This window comes from Sarcophilus harrisii, chromosome 4 (assembly GCF_902635505.1).
Source record: "Sarcophilus harrisii chromosome 4, mSarHar1.11, whole genome shotgun sequence".
Classification (NCBI taxonomy): Eukaryota; Metazoa; Chordata; class Mammalia; order Dasyuromorphia; family Dasyuridae; genus Sarcophilus; species Sarcophilus harrisii.
Genome location: NC_045429.1, coordinates 220,337,089 through 220,348,931, shown reverse-complemented (window position 1 = coordinate 220,348,931; position 11,843 = coordinate 220,337,089). Strand labels below are relative to the sequence as shown.

General features: G+C 37.1%; 1 protein-coding gene across 2 annotated transcripts in view; it reads left to right on the top strand.

The window, feature by feature from the left end:
• The first annotated feature begins 981 nt into the window (after positions 1-981).
• HTR1E (5-hydroxytryptamine receptor 1E) overlaps positions 982-11,843 on the top strand; it is an 85,148-nt gene continuing 74,286 nt past the window's right edge. The window contains exons 1-2 of one of the 2 annotated variants that reach the window (XM_031964552.1): positions 982-1,378; positions 1,746-1,895. The gene's annotated coding sequence lies outside the window, so the exon portion shown is untranslated. Of the gene's footprint in view, positions 1,896-11,843 lie in introns of both variants that reach the window. The other variant, XM_031964553.1, reaches the window with a different exon arrangement.

Below are 11,843 nucleotides of genomic sequence, written 5' to 3'. Positions count from 1 at the left end.
CTCCAAATCTACCCCTCCACAACAGAATAAAGTAAAAAAAAAACCCAGATTCAAGTAATGCCAGTTGCTTATTAAACATCTGAAATGAAGTTTATGTTAATTCATTTGAAATTCTCAGTTTCAGGACTCCTGGGCTCCAACTCAGAAATAGTGGGCTAGCTGTGAAAAGCCCATTAGTCAGATCATTTGGGTTCCTGTTGAATGGTTTTACCACTTAACTGTAGCCTGGTATGATAAATCTTAATTCATCTTTCCAGGAGCTGTTGGAAGGAATCATAGGGTTATAGACTGGAAGATACCTGAGAAGTCATCTGTTCAAATCTCTTTGTTTTGCTGGAGAAAAAATTAGACACCAATGACCAACTAAAGCAATATGCCCTTCTGAGTATTTTAATTATGTATTTTTCTGCAAATCACAGCCTCTCTAAGACAAGGTTACTGTAGCTGTTAGATGAAGTATTGGACTAAATGACCTCTCAGATAACTTCCAGCTCTGATTTCATCCACACACAGATCTAAAGCCATAAAGGACCAGCAAAGCCTTCCTGTCCAACTCCTCATTTGTCAGATCCAAGGAGGTGGTGACAGCTCAAGGTCATAGGAATTGTAAGGGGGAATTAAATTGGTCCTTTAATTCCTAATTCTGGAAAATGGGCTGCCACTTGAGAAGCAATTCCAATGTCTTACCAATCTTCATTAATGATCTTTCCTACCTCCTAGGTCTTAGTGAGACAGACACACCTCTTTTCCCCCTCCATATTTATGGAAATCACCACTTTTTGCTTTGAGTTGAGCAATTTACTTCCTCCCACACAAAGGACTATGCCAGGAGCCTCTAAAAGCTGCAAATTGTCCCTCTGTTCCCTCCTCTTATGCCTCCCCCTTTTCTATTTCTTCCTCCTCAGCTTTATCCCTTTTCCTCCTTTCCAGCTCTTCAACAAGAAAAAGTCTTTAAGGAACCAATTGTGAGCAATTCTCGTCTCTGCAGTCCCGCGGTCGGGAAGATGAAGAGTAGAGGAAGCCAATTCATCTATCCCCATCTCTGTCCCTAACCCCTCTCCTTATATTTACCCTTATCCTAGGTCCTATCAGTGGCCCCGCCTGCCCCCTTTAGGACTTATACAGTGGAAATCGCTGCCCTCTAGTGTCGGCACCTGGGAGCCGGGGAGAGCGCCCACCGCTCAAGAGTTTTTTTGGGGAGGAGGAGGTTCCCCCTTTTTCAGCCTCAAAACTGGAGGAGATTGAGTAACCCTGAAGCTCAGATCTCTGGTTCTCTTCCACTGTCTTCTGGGACCTTCTTATTCCCTCCACCCCTTTCTCCCTTTCTAACTGTCTGGACCAGTATCAGGTTGAGCTCTGAATTGCCACTACCTGCGAGGTGGGTTTAAAGGACTCCTTCTCTCTGACCTCCTCCCCTTCCTTCTCCTTCTCAACAGTACCACACTAAGAACCAGGAGGAGACTTGCAGGAGCCTATTCCCCTGTTGCCTGGGGTGTTCCGCTCACTGCTGAGTATTCTCAGTTGGGAAGGATTGGGAAGGGTGTGTGTGGGGAGGGGAGAGGGAGGTAGGGTCCCTGTGTGTGTGTGTGTGTGTGTGTGTGTGTGTGTGTGTGCGTCTGCCCCCGTCCTTCCCTTCCCTCTAGTCCAGAGATTACTGTATTCTAGGAGCTAGACAGAAGAGAAGGCATTGGGTCGACAGGCAGGAGTTGTGAGAAGCGGAGCTTTTCCTCTCTCTCTTTTTATAGAGGAGAAAAGGGAACGAAAGAGAACAGCTGGAGCGAGTCTTCGGGAGCCCTCCCCGCCCCACTATCCTTGCGGCAGCTGGCTAAGCGCTCACCATGCAGCCAGGAACTAACTGAAGACACGGTGGGATTCGGAGCCCGCTGGTCCTTCAGGTGAGCAGCACGCCGCTTCCCTAGACATTGGGTTGTTCTTTTCTCTTGATCCAGATTCTGGGACTCAGGATGCTTGCCCTCCATTGGAAATGCTCCTTGGGGTAAAGATGATGGGAGCAATACACCCAGAGGAGTGGAGGCAAGTCTCCAATTCTCCAAAGCGCATCCAGAGTATGGTGAGAGAAAAGAGCCTGGAGAGGGTGGGGAAGGGTACTCGAGCGTCTGAAAAAGCACTGGTCTGGAATGCGTCGGTGTGCCCAGACAGCTGTGCCATCTGTCCGGACTCTATAATGGCATGTTCATTGTTGGCAACTCCTCAGTTAGTTACTAAAGATTCGGTTTTCCATGTGAGAAAAGAGCTAACTTTCAATGACTAGATACATGGGTGGATGAATGTGTGGGTAAATATTATAGATAAATAATGAATGTGCATGTAATTCAATACTTAAGCATTCGTTTAAGATTTCGGGAATTTAGATTGGTTATCCTACTTCCAAAAGGATTTGTGGAATTTTTGCAGGGAATAAAGGATGGAGGGGTCAGCAAATAAACTTAGATAAATCTTGGGGTGATCCATAGCAGCCTTCAGGATTGCAAAAGAGAAGATACAGGATAAGATATAGGATTTGCCCTTCGTAATGGAGGTGCATGGGTCAGGGAAGTGATGGATCTGGGCCAGAAAGAAGGCATCAGGATATAAGTTAAAACTGTAATTTTCTTGGGGGGGGGGGTTTCAGGTTATTCTAACCTAGTACTGCAGCTAAAGTAAAACAAGCAGATGAAAAGAAGTTCAATGAAAGTGTTGCTGGTCATTTGTAACACACACACATATATATATATATATATATATATATATATATACATAATTGTATTGTTTTATGTTGATATATATGTTTATACATTTTCATAAAATCGTAGATTTAGAGCTGAGAAGAATCTATGCAGCAATTTGAGTTCACCTCCTCATTTTACAGATGAGGAAACTGAGGCACGGTGACATGTCACTTGCCTTAGATCACACTAAGGCAGGAATAGACCCTGGGTCTTCTTTACTAAAAACCCACTAAGTCATGCTGCAACCACCTCCTTAAAGAAAAAAAAGAGGCTTTATCAGTGTCAGAATTATCCTTCCAAGCATTAATAAATAGGTGGTTTCATTAATAGCTATGGCCCCCAAATGTACCCCCTGGTGAGTGATGAGCCTTCTTCATCCTGGTGGAGGATAGATTAAAGCTATTTAATATAAATGGCTTTCCCCCAGTTGAGAGCTGTGTCTCTCAACTTTAACCCACCTATACCTGAAGAATTTTCTGGGTAATAAGATCTGTCTGTGACACAGTCTTCAAGAACTCAGTATCATCTCTCTACCATAAAAATACATTCAAGTAGAACTAACAGGAATTTAGTTATTAAAAGACAACCTAATATTGCATTACTTGGAAGGAACTTTGCTTTCTGCATCCTAAGATGCTTTTAACTTCCCTACTGCCTGTTAACTGGTTCTCCTCATCAGGGCACAGGAGGAAATGGCCAGAATATTTAGGGGTAGGTAGCCTTCCCTAAATGATATGGGTTGTTTTTCTTTCCACTTTCCCAACACATTCTCACATATTTTGTGTAAACAACTTCATAGAAATCATTGTTAATACAGATAGCTATAATTTATATGTCAAATATAAAGCACCACATTTGTTTTTCTTAAATCAGTTGCATCATTGATATAGTTATTAAAAAAAAACTTTAATAGTATATATAAAGGGAAAACTCTCAAGAGGGAATGAATCTCTGACTACAACTTCACTTGCTGGGCACATATGAAACATCTCATGAGGGGAGACTGAATCATGCCATGATTATTTACAACCTTTTCCTAGAGTGATTATTTTTCTGCTGAAATAAATGTGTTCCCTCATCCATACAATGAAGGGATGGTATCAGAATTCTGAGTTCTAAGATGCCCTGGAATCAAATGTTTTGGGTAAATGAATAAAGAAATTTTGAAATACATTTTGCAAATATTGGAAAATGCTTCTTTTTTTTCTCTTCTCTCCCTCCCATCTAAAGCAGAGGGTGTCCCAAAAGCCTTAAATAGTTTTAAATTGCACTAAGACTTTTAGAAAACCCTGTTTTTCAAACCAATGGGATCACGGCTAAGAATACAAAATGATTCCATCAGAAGATACTCCATTTGCTTTTCCTACTTTACTTAAAGCAAAATATATTGCTCCTTTTCAAAATCACACTGTATCTTCAAATAATATTTGACAATATGGAGGAGGAACAAATGTATTGACTACAATGTTATATGTATTATATTATCTTCAGAGATTTAAGGAGAGGTGAATGTAAATTTTTATGCATTAACATGGACAGATAGCATGAGTTGTTCCATCACCAGTATGGAGCTGCAGAAGTTGCCTCAGCTCTCATCCCATATGCAGAGGAAACATTATAATGGAGGTTACTAAATCAGCAGACCTAAAAATTGAAAATGATCTCAGAATTATTTCTATATCTGAGCCTATATCTGAGTAAGATTCCTTACTATGTACAAAATACTATATGCAAAACATAGCTGGTACTAAGTGCTAGGGATGCAAATATGAAAATAATGTCTTGCAAGTTCACAATCAGCTTCAAGTCAGATGAAAAGGTTTCATGATCCTTAGAATGAAGGGGCAAAGGAGATGGTATTTCCTATTCTTTAATGTCATTACTATTGATAAAATCATATCAGTTTCTGATGTTCACCTATTTGACAGTGCCAAAGGTTTTAGTGACAACATTTTTCTTTTCTGGATCTTCAATAACTGTGTCTATATCACCTGCAGGAGCAGTTGTCAAGCCATATCTCCATGAGAGTTGTCAGTATCCCTGGATACTGACTGTGGGAACTGGGTTGGAAGCAGAATCAGTGGTCTAAGGAATAAAGTCACCTACAGACCTCTTGGATTTACTTGTCAGTCATGGCAGATGGTCAGCAGTTGGTATTGGTGATGTCAAGGAATAGGGCACCCCTTCCCTACAGTGACTGTTCCCCTTAAAGAAGGCTACAGGATCCAGGTATTGCTGTGTCCAAGATTCTTGGGGTCAAAGTTATTAAGCCTGAAAAGCTTCAAGATTTCTAGTAATGTGCATCTCAGTTGTCCCCAGGGAACCCATTCAACTTTTAGGTGACTCTGTCAGTATTTTTTTCCTTAGGAGCCTTTAGATGGTAAAATGAATTTAGTATTGGATCTAAAATAAGGAAGACATGAGTTCAAATTCTAAATTCTGTACCAGTTATACAAACTGTGTGACCCTAGACAAATCATTTAAATTCCTTGTGCTACAATTTCCTCATATGTAAGATGAGAAGGTTGGGCTCAATGATCTCTTAGACCTTTTCAAGCTCTAAATCTGTCATTTTTGTGAGTACTACCTCCAGAGTTATAGGATCTGAGTTCAAATCCTACCTTTGATGTTTACTCCCTGTGTGTCTTCAGTCTCAATGTCTTCCTTTTTAAAACGAAGGACATTGAAGTAGATGTCCCCTGAACTGTCTTCCAGGTTTATATCTATGACTCTTCAAAATTGTAAAAAAAGATAATCTGGTTCAGTCCCCTGCTATCCAGTATATAAATGTCAAAACCACCCATAAGTATTTGCTAATGCTATTCAGTCATTTCAGTTGTACTCAATTCTTTGTGACTTCATTTGGGCTTTTCTTGGCAAAAATACTGAAATAATTTGCTATTTTCTATTCCAACTCATTTTACAAATGAAGAAACTGAGTCAAATAGAAATTATGTGATTTGCGCAGGGTCAACCAGCTAATAAGTGATAAGATTAGATTTGAATTCAGGTCTTTGTGATTTCATGTTTGGACTCTATCCACAGTGCCACCTAGCTCCCCTCCCCCAATATAAGTGGTCATCTCTTATTTTTCTGGAGATTTTCAGGGACAGAAATTCTACAGGGTATAGTGTTGCTCAAAATATTCATATTACATTTATTTAGAGTTTTTTTCCATATCACCAAAAAAATCACTCTACATTCCAAAAATAATATCATAGAATATTTGAGAACCATGATAACCTCAGTTTCCATTTCTCCTTCCATATTTTGCATTATTTTTATAACTGAGTTTTCTCCTGTTTCTTTTACACATGTAAGTATATGCTTTAGCATTTCTGTTGTTTCAGAGAATCTTTTTACTCAAAAATAGAAATATTTGTTCTTTCCCTTTCTGTGCTAATAAAACTCATGTAAAAACTCTTTTGAGTTTTGACTGAAGGCTACAATAACCTTCCTCATTATTGTTTAATAGTTTCAGTCACATTTTACTCTTCATGACCCCGTTTGGGATTTTCCACATCTATATATAAAATCTTCCTGGTTTATAACAAACATTTGATTATATCATAGTATATACTTTTCTTAATAACAGTTGTTATTTTGTTTTTATTCTAAGAGATGCTAAATAAAATATGATTGTCCTTTATACTCAGAGGACCAAAATGACATCACTATGCAGGGTATCCAACTGTGGCTGATCAGACCAATATGAGCTTGGAAGGCTCTACCATAGGTCAGATAGAAGGAGTCCATATGAACATTTTGAATGGAGATGTCTCTAAATTTACAAATCTCATGTTCTTTTTGAGCTACTGCAATTCTGCTTTGCTTATAAACCACTGTGCTTTCTTTGATGCAGGGGAAAAATTGTAATAATTGTAGCAATAATCTCACTTTTGAAGCTTTTATCCAACTCAGCAGATCTCAATAGTTCTAATTATAGGATCAGAAGAATAACCAGAATTCACTTGCACCTATGTCTTCAACACCGCAATCAGTTTCCTCATCTGTAAAATGGGAATATTAACAATACTACCTCAAACAATGCCCAAACTTTAATGCACTATAGAAGCACTTACTATTAATGATATTGATCAGAACACTAATAGTGAGTGGACAGTTCTAAAAGATCTAGGTATCTCAGGAGTTAAAGGAAAGAAATTTATGAAATCTGGCATGAAAGAAAAGTTTCACAACAAGAAAAAAAATACCTTTTGGGGGGTTGGAGAGGGAGGAATAATGACTGACAGTTCAAAGAAGCAGAATCTATGATTCTCAAACAAGTTTCTTTTCATGGTACCAGACTAGTGTACCCAAATAAATTAAAGTATTATAGTTCATCTAAAGTTTTTTTTTCCCCTACTGTATAAATAATAGTTTTTTAACTATTGTAAATAACATGCTTTCTAGGCTCAATCTTTTATCATCCCCCCATTAATGTCAGGCAAATGTTAAAGGAAGAATAGAAAAGTGTCTCTGAATTCCTATGGAAGCTATCAGTTTAGATGTATAACCATCCAGTAGCAAAATTTCTCATCTTGCATGAAGAAAGCAAGACATCTAGTATCTCAGTAGTTACATTTAGTATATCATAAAGGGTCAGCACATGTACCTCTTCAAACAATACTTGCTCCATAACATTTCAGATAGACTTGACCATAATTATATCAATCACGTGATAAAGTTATGACATATTTAAAAGAATATCAAGTTCTGCATAATAGATTTGCAGGTTCATGAGCAAGTATCTTTTTATTATACCAAATATTTGTTTTATTCCATAAGTTAAAAATAAAATTAGTAAATTTTAAAAAATAAAATAAAATGAAGGTTATCACATTGTTAACTCTTAAGGGCAATCCTGTCTATTATTTGTTATTGGGTAGTTATACACTCAAGTACATTATCAGCAACAACTTTTCTTACTCTTCTATTCAGCTTGAGTCAATGATGCTTCCAGGAAAAGACAATTTTTTTTTATTTTTGGAAAAGTGCTTTTTTTAACCAGAAAGATCTACAATAAAAGCAAGTGCCTATTTTAGAATTCTCTGTATGTGGTTTTTTTCCCACTAGAGGCAAAGTGGAGATGATTTCTTAGACCATTTTTCAGCCCTTCTTGTTAAGGTACTCGATGTCTCATAAAACAGACTGTTCTTTAAAGGCGTAATACATACATACACACACACACACACACACACACACACCTATACATATATATATATATAACATATATATGCATATGCAGTACATACATATGCCTATGAACAATATACATATGCATGTGGATATATACATAGCTATATAGTACATATGCACATACCTATGTACATGGGAATGTTATACATATGTGTGTGTGGATTACACATATACACACATATATATACATACTATACATAATATATATATATATATATATATATATATATATATATATATATATGAATATATTGGCCACAGTGGTGGTGGTATAATTGAAAGTGTATTGGTTCTGGAGTTGGAGAACCTGGATTCAAATCTCATCTCTAATTCTCCAATAAATCAATAAAATCAAAAACTTTTATTAATTTTCTACTAAGTGCCAGATACTGTGCTAAACACTAGGGACACAAAAAAGAGACGCAAGACATTCCCTACACTTAAGGAGCCTATAATCTAATGTCCTTTACTCCCTAAGTGATCTGAGACAAGTTAATTTCTCTTCCTGGGACAATTTTCTCATATATAAAACTCAAGGATTGCATTTGAGGTCTGTTCCTTCCAGCTGTAGATTTATGACCCTATCCTCTATCCCTAAATGCCTTATTTTCTTCAAAAGACTTTGCCTCCTTTAGAAAGATGGAGGCAATCTGACTTAAACTCTTTCAACTTACTTTCCTTCTACCTTAGGATTTTTTCCAAATCTTCACCCATCATCTCCTTCGTCTCAACATCCCTGTTTTCAACTTTTGCCCATTTTTTATGTCCATGAATCTATCTCTTCCTTCTAGAATCTAGCTCTACTGATCTTTCCTGCTTTCCTTTAAGACTTGTTTCTTCAGTTGCAATGATTCCTTTACCTCTGCTATGAACATGTTTAGGTGTCACCATTTTTTAAAAACCCAACAACAACGACTCCAGGACTCCTCAACTCTGCCAGCCATTTGACCATCTGCTGAATCTCAGATTCTTCTATTGTAAAATGGGAATCAAAATAAGTGCACTACTACCCCCTTACAGAACTGGTGTGAAGGCAGTGCTTTATAAATCTTTAATAAAAGTTACATATGCCATTGTTGCTCATTATTCATTTACTTACATATTTATCTTCAATATTTCTTGAAAAAATATTGCCAGTCTATGCTTCCTTATCTCCCTGTTCATGTCTAATTTAATAGACAATAATAGCATATAATCTGGCTTCTACAACTTTCCTATGGAAACTAGTATCTCAAATATCACAAGTGACCCTCTAATCACAAATTTTAGTGATTATTTGTTTGCTTCTTTGATTTCTAATGCATTAAATGCCTTATTATTTATATTTTCTCTGCTGGCTTCCAAAGCATCTTACTTTCCTGTTTCAGTTTACTCATACTGACCATTTCTTCTTTGATTCTTTCCCTGGCTCTTTTCAAGATTTCTGCCATCTTAAATACTCATGTTACTTTGAGTTCTAAGATCAGCTCTCTATTCTTTCTGAATTCACCTGCTATATGATCATCATCATTTCCATGGTTTCAACTATCACTTTAGTGCAGCTGATTCTCAAATATATATGTGTGTGTGTGTGTGTCCCTGATTTTTCTCTTAAGCTCTAGGTCAGCATTGCCAAATGGTCCTGGGATATTTTCACATCATGAGAAATGCCATGATTTTGCATATTAAGGAACAGGAGAAACAACAAAATCCAAGTCAACTTTTGAGATCAGAAGACCTGATTTCAAATCCTGACTAACAATAACTCAAAAGATCGTATATGAAACTCAATATGTCCAAAATTGAATCATCTTTTCTCCCAAACCTGACATTCCTCTTGTCTTTCCTCTTCCTGCCAAGAGCCTCACTATTCTCCAGTTTGTTACTCATACTTATAGTGCCTCCTTTGACTTCTCTCTCCCTCACAAGAACCAATTCTACTCTTGCCATTTCTACCAACACAATATCTCTTGCATCTGGCCTCTTCATGCACTAAACTTAAGTTCAGTGCTCCAAGCTACTCTCTAAGTTTATAAATTGTAAAGAAAGTACTGACCTGCATTGAGAGAGAGGGTTTTCTCATATGGGAGGATAGCTACAGGTTCAGTTCATTTCCTTACTAGTTCCGGAAGGTAAGACAATAATGCATTTTCTTATTTTTCTATACCACCACTGAGAGACTTGACTGCCAAATCTTTGAGAGACTTTTCCCTTACTTGTTACCTTACCTCATAGTCAGTTTTTGAGGGTTATGCACACTTGGGAAATTTTCCTTGAATATAAAATATACTAGTACTAGGCTATATTCAACTACACCCTGATAAAAAGTTACATATTCACACATAGGAGCTCTGTTTCATGCGTTGTTCTATCTGAAGTATTCATCTCCATGGGATCAAGATGATGATGAGATTTTTTTCACTGGAGGTCAGCTAGGCCTTGAAGAGCAGACTATCTGTTGCTAATACTGTATTAGAAATCTTTCCAGCTTAGTGCCCATTAGATGCTAAATATTTGTTGAATGAATATTGACCAAAAAGTCCACTGAGTCTGAAGTCCAGAAAGCTATGAATTAAATGCAATGCTTTTTTCCAGTTTTCTCTCAATGTTGCTTAATTCAGTTTGCTCTTTTCTTCAATTAAATTTCTTTCAAATGTAGTTCTGGTTTTTATGAAAGCATCATTATCCCCTAAGAAAACATCAATGATTCGTTGGCCTTTGCTCTATCAATTTCCTCTAATAAAAGAGCTTGTTTAGTTTTTTAATTTATTCCTCTTATAATCCTCATATTGCTATGAAATTTTAAAAAGAATTAATAGTTGAAATTGAAGACCAAAACAGATTATTTTAACTGTCTGGAAGAAGATGCCATATCTTGGATCAGTGGTCAGAAGCAGAGATGGGAGAGATAATGTAGACTTCCCTAGAGCCAAGATGGTATAGCCCGAGCCAGGAACAGTCTGACTTAATAACAACAAGTATTTTAAGTATCACCTGTGTCTCAATCACTATTCTTGCCACTGGGGTAAACATGAAGTTTATTTTTATTTTTTTTTGTTGAGGCAATTTGTTGAGGGTCACACAGCTAGGAAGTATTAAGTGCCTGAGACCAGATCTGAACTCAGGTCTTCCTGACTTCAGGACTGGTGGTCTCTCTACTGCATCACCTAGCTGTCCCCATGTCTTCTGAGTTCAATGCATGAAATTTAAATAAGATATAGACCTTTCTCTTATTTTACTTAGAGTTTAGTAGGTCAGGTAATAGACATTATATAATACATGACTCAACTGGTTGGATAAAGGTAGGTAGACCAGAGGGTTTATTAAATAAACTCTAAGAAAGGTTTTTTCCTAAATAGGAAAAATGGGCTCTATACATTGATAAAAGATTATAATGGCTGTCCCCTCTACTCTAATGTCTAAAGGAATGAATATGACACTTAGCTCTCCAAGACTATAGCAAAAGTGTGCAATGACTTGCAAAGCTGGAAAAATTTCTAATAGTATTGGTAACAATCAGTGTCTGCTCTCTAAGATCTAGCCAATCTCAAGTGAAGAAAAGTTCCATCAGTACCCAGATCCCAAGGAGCATGAATATTTCAGATGGAACTACTACATGAAACAGACCTCCTATGTGTGTATATGTAACTGCCTAACAATGTATAGTTGAACTCTTATATAGCCTCGTGCTTGTTTCAGCACCTCTTATATTCAAGGAAAATTGCCCAAGTGCACACAGCACTCAAAAAATGACTATGTAGTAAAGTAACATAATTAAAGACAAAGGCTCTCAAAGATTTTGAAGTCAAGTCCCTCGTGGTGGTATAAAAGGTAAGACATTTCCAATTTTCATTTCCAATGAAAAAAATTTCATTTTTTCAGTATAGCTTAACCTTTTTTAGGACCAATAGCAGATTGAATAGTAAAATGAACAAT